Source organism: Daktulosphaira vitifoliae, unplaced genomic scaffold (genome assembly GCF_025091365.1).
Source record: "Daktulosphaira vitifoliae isolate Bord-2020 unplaced genomic scaffold, ASM2509136v1 Scaffold_1, whole genome shotgun sequence".
NCBI classification, from domain to species: Eukaryota; Metazoa; Arthropoda; class Insecta; order Hemiptera; family Phylloxeridae; genus Daktulosphaira; species Daktulosphaira vitifoliae.
Window position 1 is genome coordinate 76,753,780 of NW_026099572.1, and position 10,470 is coordinate 76,764,249.

A 10,470-nucleotide genomic window follows, 5' to 3' on the forward strand; every position below is an offset into this window, starting at 1 on the left:
AAAAAATTTTCCTGAAAATCAAATTGGTTAGTAGAAACAATAACTGTCTATATATATTTTCATTTTTCATTTAGTAACCAATCAACCTAAGAGGATATATTTAGACGTGAAATAAAAAAATTTAAAAATATTCGCAATAATATACATTACTCTCTGATTTGATAATATAAATCAATTAAATTAAAAAATATGCTTATTATCATTAATGCATGGCGAGATCTTAAACAGAAGGATTCTCACGGGAATCGTTGCGGCTGTTTTTGTTTGGAAAGGTATCCCGCAGTTAGTATCTTCCTATAATGCCCCTGTGTAATATTATTAATTTTGTTGAATTTCAAAAGACTTTTGAGACTTCCTCAAAACAAAAATGTATAATAAATAAACACTTGATAGTTAAATTACTTTTTATGATACTTACTTAGAAAATAAAGTGGCCTTGACGTTTAAGTTCGAATAATTTCTCAATTAATTAAAATCAACTTCACTAAAAATGATTAATTCAAATTGGCTTGGATACATTTGATTGTAAATACAAATATATTTTTAATATAAATTTTTAATTTATATTGTCATTCTATAAATACTTTTAAGCATCATAAGTATCTTATAAAGTCATCGAATTCACGATCATACTATTTATTGTACTACAGAATATCTTTATTTCAAGAATTCGTAAGAACATTTATTTTCAATAGTTTTTACAAAAACAATCTCTTTTTCGGAAAATTAATAATGGAAAAATTGTTGAACTATGGCATTTGATATATCTTATGCGTATCAATCCTAGAAACTCAATAATACTTTGTTTGAACAATTTCATGATTGAAAGTAAATAAGAATGTTTGCTTTGTAATTTATATGTTATTTATTTGACGTGTCTTAAATGTTGTAAATGGACAAGAATTTACCTATTTACTTTTTTTATTGAACATTCTAATTTTACTGTTTGATATTATACTATTTTATATTTATTTACGTAATTTTTATAATGTCGAAATAAAAAACTCAGTTTAGTTAAGTTAATTAGGCAACTACCTTTTTTCTTTACAAATTTACTAATGTGTATAATGTTTAAAAAAATAAAAATTCCTTCAAAGAGTAATTCAATTGAAACGAAATTGTACTAAAAAAAAAAATTATATATTAGCATAAGTAATATACAGAATGATAGGTTTATCATATCCACTTAATTACTTACAAAATAAAAGTAATTTTATAAACATTTTTTTAAGTGAAACTTCTTTATAGAGGGTCTGAAAAAAAATAGATTATCGAGCGTCACGGAAAAATGTTAATAAATTCTAAAATATTAATCAAAAAATTATTTTCAACCAATCATTTTCTTAATTAGATCATTATCTAATAAATAAAATAGTTAAATATATACGAGTATTTTCCTATTTAAAAACTAGGTTGCAAACCTTATAAGACACAAGGGATGAGCATAAAATATACTTTATGATTGATAAATCGAGAAATACTGTAATTATATAATAGACGTATCTTATTATATTATAAAACATTAAAAAATTAGCTAGTGCTGGAAAAATTACTTAACGACGTACGTTTCAATTTTTTTTTTTTAATGAAAGAACTTGAAAACGTTATTCTAGAAATATTATTTGCAAAGATGAGAAATTTTTTTTAGTACATCGAGAGCGTTTTAAAGTGTTATCAAAAACGCCTATTTTCATCAGCATTTTATGATTTAAATCCTGAAATTTGTACCGGGCCTGTCCTAAGACATTTCAAAGGTACCCTAAAAATTTTGTTGAAATATGTTCATTTTTCACTAAGTTATGAGGTTTTTTTCGCGTGCATATTTTTTAATAGAATATGATTTTCCTTTGCACATCTGAATTTCGTTTAAATTTATGTTAGTATATGTAGTTTTCACTAATAACATGACATTTAAAGATTGTTTTTAATGATTATTAAGTTTTCTTTTGTCTATTTTTTGTTTGGAATAATAATTATTGGATTGTTATGAAGTATAATTGTGAGTTAAGTATTTTGTTGTCATATTATTATTTTTTTAATTATTATTTAATTTATAAGTGGGAATAATTTTCTGGTAAACTGCTTTTGGAGTTATACTATTTTTACACAACACATATCATGGCCAGTGTTGCCGAATACTATTACCAGAATCAGTAGCCTATCTGTAAAGACACCGCAAAGGGCCTAACGTGTCATAGGCGCGTCAAGCCTGCAAGGCACCTGGTGTGGGGCGGAACTTCAACTAATCGAAACCTAATATATATATACATTATATGTAACTAAAAAAGACAAAAAAATATTCCCAAAATTATTTTTATTTTGTAAATAATTAATCAATGCATTACTTTGTATTAGTGAAAAAATAGAATAAAACTATAATAATTATATTATTTTCTGATTACTTTGTAGCGTTGTCGGAATTTTGAGAGATGTCTCTTTATGTTAACATTTTATTTTTAAACTAAATTTCACATGCTCTTTATACTCCAGTAATGCGTTTTTGAAATTAAATATTCAAGGCTCGTACCATCAGCGTTTCTTCGGAAATGTGAGAAGGAGTGTGATAACCTGACATACTGCTCTTTATTGTTTTATATTTATGTTACATATAAAGAAATTTATGTAATTATTACGTAATTTTATATAGTTCAAAAAAACAAAAAAAAAATCAGATGTTTTTTTTAATTTTAGGTGGCATACCTAGATAGACTGTAACGCGTCGCGCCTCAGTACGTAGTTACAGGGGTTCGATTCTGTTGCGCTGGGCTATGTAAGTTTTCCCGTCTTTTCTGGAACAACCAATAGCTATAGAGAGAAGGTCAACGTTAAATATAAATAAAAAAATAAAAAATTGTAAAATGGAATCTTTGTTTCTTATTACATATGATTAATAATAGATTTCATAGATACGATGAAATGTATTTTCTTACAAAAGTTTTTTTTTTTATTTATTTTTATAATAAAATGTTTTAACATAATACATAAGTTTTGTATCATAATATTATATTATATCGTATATTGTATTATCGTAAGATATTAAAATTAAAAATAGTGATTTTGTTTTATATTTTTAGTACATATTTACATTTTTATTTATTTTCTTCGTTTGAGAAGGAACCGTCTAATAGGGAAATATTTTGAGAGAGACCAGGTTTTAAGCGTCTGCTTGGCATTTTCTTTCCAATGTGGTAATACATTGCACCATCATTATTTTTGAATTTCTTATAAAAATGTTTGAATTGTTCCTTGATCCAGTCTCTAAGGAATAGTATACCTATGTCATTGTGTATTTAACGGTATCTCATAAACCATGGAACTTAAAGACATATTCTTAAGTATTTGTTTCGGAGTGTTTGCAATTTCTTATTTAAAATCTAACGTTTGGTAATATTTTAAGGAATTGTTACGACATTTGAATTAAAATTTAAATGGTTTGTTTATAAGGATCTAAAAAAATTGTTTGAACTTAAACTGAACTGGATTTATCCTGTTTAATTTTTGTCATTATTTAAAATGAAACATCAAACAATTTTTAGTCCGAATAACGGACTTTTAAGCTGATTATTCTTAGATTTGGGTTCGATTTAATCTTACATATAATATTTTCAATTTTATATGAAAAACTGAAGCTTTGAAATCAACAATAAAAGCTTCCCAATAAAATATAAATATTATCATACCATATAAAGTTTAATTTCTTGTGAGATACATATTCACTATTTGTCTATTTAATGCTATTTAAAAGTATACCATAAATTTTATAAAATAAAACTTGCATCCCATAAATATTTAACCTGTCGTATAAATATCCCATATAAGTTCATGTTAATACTACAATGGTCATTTAATCTAAGTAAGATCATAGCATTGTTCTTGGTTTAAGCGTTATTTACATCAACAACTCGAACAACTAAAGGTCTTAGCATAACTGCAGTGGTATTGGCAACGTCAATGTACAAGGTATTATTGTCCAGCAGATAGTCGTCCGGTTTTAGTGTATAACAAGCAATCAAGTTAAAAGGTGTTTCAAGCAAAATGTACAAAAATAGGTTTTCAGATAATCTTATTAAGTTCAATACGAGACGAGATAATAGTATAACCACCAAAAATCCAACAGTATATATCTCAAGTATAGAACTTAGCATTTTTCAATCAAATAACACAATAAGTCTAAAAATTCTAAGAAATTTAAAAAAGTGGTTAGATAATTCTATTTCACTACACAAATATCTGGTACAAAATTATGTGATATTAATGAAAAATAATATTTTTTTAATTATTTATTTAATTTATTCTTAATCAAATAATTGTCTGTTGAAGTGATACTTTATCAGTTATGAAACATCAGTATTAAGTATTAAATTTATTTTAAATATATTTATTGCGAAGCTTTATAATACACATGTAAACATAATATTTCTATATAGAATTATATTATAATTCTTTATTTTTATTATTAAAAAATGTGGACTTTAAACAACCCCGTTCGGTCGCCGTCGTATGTGAGCAGCACGTTTTGGCTGCTGTTAATTATTGAGTGATCACCTAGTGTTAACTGCAATTAGATGTCCACTGCGCTACATGGGCTTCCATAGGGCATTGTTATTAATAAGTGCCATTGGATACATTAATTACCGTTGATCATATATTTTGAAAATTGAAATCATCTATATTTCTGATAACAATTCAAATACTATATTTCAGAAATAACTCATATTATTTTAATATTATACAGCGTATCACCGCTTTATAATAGTAAGTATGAATTGTATAGAATATAAATTTTAATAATTTGTATAGACTGTAAAAAACATATAATTAAATTTCCAATAAATTTTAAATCCAAATTTAGTAACATTCATAGTAGTGTATATTAAAAAAAAAAAATTGTATTAAATTGAGTATCATAGTATAATAAATATAATAATATTATTTTCTCGGAGAAAAACATTGAAATACCTTCAGATCTTCTTGTTATAGTAGATTATAGAATGCGACATGATATTGCTTTTTCTCACTTAAATACGCATCATACTCTTTTTTCATATTAAATGTTCATATTATTGTCAAGCTTATAATAAATTTCGTATCGTTTCTTTTATTTCATATCATATAAATGTATAACTACACATATCTAAATATGTTGAATCAGTGTAAAATATTGTTCGTTATTTTCAAAATATTGAATAATTCTTATTAGTAATAAGAATTATGTTATATATAATAATAGACACACTGTGTTTTGCATAATAAATTTAAAAAAATATTAGTATTAAAATTTGAAGTCTCAAAAATAGATAGAATGTTTTAAATAATTAAAAAAATAATAATAATAATAATTGTATAAATAATTTTTTTTAAATATTTAGAACTCATGATTTAACATGTTCATTACATTTTATCGTAGCTCATTTTATTGTTTTAATAAATAATGAACATTTTCTGTATGGTTTTAGTCAAAGTTTTGTCTTTTGTCGTATTATACGTTTAATTTTATGAAATATTTCCTTGATAAAATATATTTCATAAAATAAAAATAAAGCAAACGTTTTTTTTTTTAATTAAATGATAATTTTAGTGTCATGAAATTTATGTTTAAATATTTCTTAACAATAACTTATCCGGAAATATCAAATATGAACTTACACAATTCTTCCTTTTCATTGTTATAATATTATTTGTAAAGTTGAAAACAATAGGAACATAAGTTTTAGCAAGCCTTGAAATAAGTTTACCAATAGACCTTAATATTATTACTTTAACCAAATCTTTATAACATCGAGAAAAGTACATTTTTATATAAGGGAAAATATTATTTTTAGTGGGAACGCATAGTTGGGACAAGTATAGACGATATTTGACAGTGATTAAAATCATTATAAAAAACAACGTTTTTATGCAAACTGTATACAGCATTCAATTTTTTAAAAAAGGAATTATTAGATTATTCCAAAAGCATCATAAAACCCTATTACCTTAAATATAGCTTGATTACAAATTTTACGATTTATAAGTTTAATACATGAATAAATATATATAGAAATTTAGTATGAAATTGATATTTAATATTTTGTATTAAAAACGGAGAAATTATAAAAATTATAAAGTAGTTCTATATATGAAATATAGAAGTAATGAATACTTCTATAGCAAAAATGTATCAAAATTGTAAGTATGAATTTTTCAAATTTCTTTAATTTAATTTAACATATGTTTTAAACTCGTTCTATTTCCGGAACATTTTTAAAATTTAAGTTAAAAAGATAATCTTTTCATGTAAAAGTTGTACATTTTTTGGGATTCCCCTCATTTACGGATAACGGAGGATATATTTTAATTTTTGAGGGTAATATCTTCAACTAGATATGATTTGTGATAATTTGATGTATCATTCAAAAAATCGGTCGAGTGAGAGCTAAGAACAAATAACAACAAATACAAAAAAATTAAATTAAATAGAATAAATACATTATAGTAAAATTATTAGTAAAAATAGACTTAGTGTAGCGCGGTAGTCACACTAGTTGTTGACAAAACTCTAGTGTTAAAAGATGTATAAAAGAGAATAAACATTTATGTGATTTTGTTTCAGGTTTTCATAGTATACTATAATGATGGATATTATTACAATACTAAAACATTTTCGGTAAGTTAAATAATTAAGTATTTTAAATGTTTTTTTAAAATTCTGTCAAATGAGACAATAACGTTTTTTTTAAACGCATTAAGAGGAAAAAAAATCAATGTTTTACCTGTATGATCTAAATTTTAGCAGTTGTATATTTTTTGAATAAAAAAAATTCTCTAAAAAAATAATAAAATAATAGATTAAAAAATATACAAATATATATGACCTGTTCATTTTGTTAAAAGATTTAAAAAACATAGATATGGCTACCATTTAACATATTCTAAGTATTACAATAATTTTATACAAAAAACTGATTAATTCATTATTATTATTAGAAAATATAGGAGTGTGATTTAGCTTTGTGTATAGCTCATAATCTGACCACCAATAATTGAAATTAAGCTAAGCTAATCATTAATAATTTTGGATTACTGTAACCACTCAGGATTTAGTGGCGTCCTACCTTTTTCTTTAATTACAATGAAAATTAAAAAGTATTCGTCATTAAATTGTACAAATTGAGCATTATGCCTTCCCATTTATATTCAAATCAACTAATAACAGCAATAATGAAACTAATTACAGTAAAAAATTGTTATAGAAATATGAATATAAAGGAATATTAATATGAAAATTATTTCTATTTTTATTGAAAAATGACAAGAAACGTATTTATGAATTCTATTATACAGAAAATTAACTTAAAATTTAAATACCTTAACCACATAAATATTTGTTATTAGAAATTGTATTAATTTTTTATTTATATTCCATACTAAGTAACTAGTATTAGACATTTCAAACTAATCGATAAATAAATTTAAAAAGTGAGAAACGCTCGTACACCTTTGACTGATCGAAACATTTGAGTTTTTTCACCATCTCGGACATTAAAAAATACATAATTAAATAATATTATTATTTTCATATTATAAGTGTATTACAGAAGTTTTATATTATCAAGTACATTAATAATAATTTCCATTAAATCATCATAAATTTGCACCCATATAGTAAATAACGTCTCTGAAAAAATTATGGTTAAGAAAAGCTCTCATGAGTAAAATTGATTAAATAAGAGTAAAAAAGTGAACTGAAATTTCAAATAATTGCTTTAAGAAGTTGAAAATGCTTTTAGGTTTACTAATAAATATTTTTTTCTTACAATATAATTCCAAATAGTTATACTTAGAGAGTTACCGTAAATATTACACTCACCGTCTACGCCAAGGGAAATATATATACATGTACGATTTTATTAAAACAACTGACAGACGAGTAAAGTTTTTTCTTAGTCTATAGAAATAGAAGGGAAAAACAAAAAATGAGTAAAAGTTCTTGGTCCCCTGTATTCAATTTAAATTCAGACCGCTATGAAAAGTTGGGAATAATGAAAAAAAACCATATCTAATAATATATTTCTATGCACTTTACTATAATGTTTTAAGTTTTAATTTTAAATGACAACAGAAGTGTATATAAAAACTGAAAATAAAAGTAAAAAATAATTCTTAATAGCTAAAAACTACATTTTAAACTCTAATATAAATTGGTGAGTAACATAATTTTTATTTTATATAAAATTAAAATAAATTAAGTGAACTCATTAAAAATTGGATTCATAGTCTAAACTGACTACTATATTTTTATTAATAAATTATAACAAAAATAGCCGAGAAAATTTCATTTTTTTAATAGTTAAAAAATCGAAATCGGCTTAATTACATTTTTTTTCGTATTTAACCTTTGTTGCAATAGGTATACATAACTCTTGCGCTACAACTACAGATATATGCTCGGATAAAAATATTGATATGATATCTGTACTTTTTTACAACAAGATATCTGAAAAATCTTGTAAGAAAAGCCAGATACCATTATTATTAGTAAAGAAAAAAATTACTTATCCTTTCATTAATAACTTGATACGGTTACACGGTTCATTTAATTTTTTTAATATACATAAACTTTTCGATAATTGATTAGAAAATGGATTATGTCACTCTTATGTTTTTGTTAATTAATTTTTAATTAAATTAAAAAATTTAATTTGTTAATTATTATATGAATGATTTTAAGCAAAGTATATTTACTAAATATTTTACATTTATATATAACCAAACACACAAGTATTGTATAAGAATACAAATACATTTCCACTAAAAATTATTGGGATACAGGCATAATAAAAATTTCATAGCATCCTTTGTCATTTTACCATAATTTTATGTACGTTATTCTTTAAAATAATCTCAAAAGAACTTAAATTATGAAATCCAACTACTCCTCTTCCAATCGATAAGAATTTCGTATAATTTTTTTAATTTTTGATCTTGGCTATAATAAAAATAGATAAAGTTATTAAAAAATCACATAGTTATGTCAAGTGGACTCGTCGGGATGGTCCGGATCCCTGAATAATAGTTCGAATAAAGTGATTACTTTGCATTTTATTCATTATTTTATAATTTAGTTAAAAATGAATAAATATTTGAATTTTAGGAGCCTCCTTAAAACATCTTCCTCGGGGCCCTAAAATATCTCAATCCAGCCTAAGGAATTATTTAGTATGCTTTTATTTTCTTCTGAATTTATTTTTATTTGAATTTTATATATTTCCATGCAGAAAAAACATTTCTTATGTCTATGAATTTTATTAAACTTGTTCATGTCCTATTCATATATTATATAAATATAATCTAAATACTTACCTTTCAGCGATGATAACTTTTGTAAACCACACACACACACAAACTTGATTCCATTGGAGTTCCGTCCACTTCTTATTAGTTATGTCTATGTTAAGTTGTTTAGAGTTTCTGCTCGGAGAAAAGGGATTTGTAGTATATTCCTCGGTCGACCTCATCACACGCGCCTATAAAATTTGTGTCTGCTGAACACGTATATTCGACGAGCAATCTTCTTTTCCCTACGCAGAAATGACTAAAAGCATCAAATAAATAGGACTGAGGGAGTTACCAGAAAAGTTTTATATTGAGTTACACTCTAGCTATTCGCCAACTTGCTTTTTTCATCATCCATGCTTGGTTCAGTAATATCACTTAGAAAGCAACACAAAAAATCATTCAAGTATCACTTAACTAGTTTAAGCGAATATAATAAAATCATTAATTTATAAACGATAATCAAAATGTAATTTCGGATAAAAGATATACTGGTGATTCTTTTAACACTATCCACTCAACTTTTCTTAGAGTAATGATTTTGTTAGAAAATTATTTTTAGTAATTTTTAGTTTTATATATTTCTCAATCTATTTATATTTTAGTTTATCCTTTAAACTTTATAAGGGTGTCACCTTTATTTTTATAAATGGCAAAATTCACGAGGTAATGAATACCAGGGCGCAATAAGTAGAGAGTATAATTCAAGTATAAATGTATTCCAAAAATTTTTCCATATGCGATAAAGGTGATATTTTTTTCACCCTTTTTTAATAAGAAATAATACATATAATATTTAAAAATAATATTTTAAAATTTCCATAGAAATAATATATTTTGCAGATATTTATTTAGCAAAATTAAATTTTAAAAAACAATGTTTTGAAACTACATGACGCTACATTAATGACAAAATATCAGAAAATTTTTGAAAAATGAAATTTTTATTTGTTATTATCTTACGCGCAATATTTTTAATTATACTATCATTGTTTACTTCCCATCGAATTTGATTTAAGTGAAATCAGCTAAGTTAGAATTAGAACTAAAAATAAAAAATAACACGTAACCGGGATATTTTTTTAGCTTCGATGCGAAGCTGAGAAGGTATTGGTTTTACTATGATGTGTTTTTTTTTTTTTTTTTTTTTTTTTT

The 10,470-nt window shown here is 24.1% G+C and overlaps 1 protein-coding gene across 5 annotated transcripts in view; it reads left to right on the forward strand.

Moving 5' to 3' along the window:
* Positions 1 to 10,470, forward strand: part of LOC126909563 (uncharacterized) — a 166,079-nt gene that overhangs the window by 53,619 nt on the left and 101,990 nt on the right. For 3 of the 5 annotated variants that reach the window (XM_050692001.1, XM_050692008.1, XM_050692015.1), the window contains one exon: positions 6,593 to 6,646. The exons of the other annotated variants lie outside the window; for them this stretch is intronic. The gene's annotated coding sequence lies outside the window, so the exon portion shown is untranslated. The remainder of the gene's footprint in view (positions 1 to 6,592; positions 6,647 to 10,470) is intronic. 5 annotated transcript variants of the gene reach the window in all.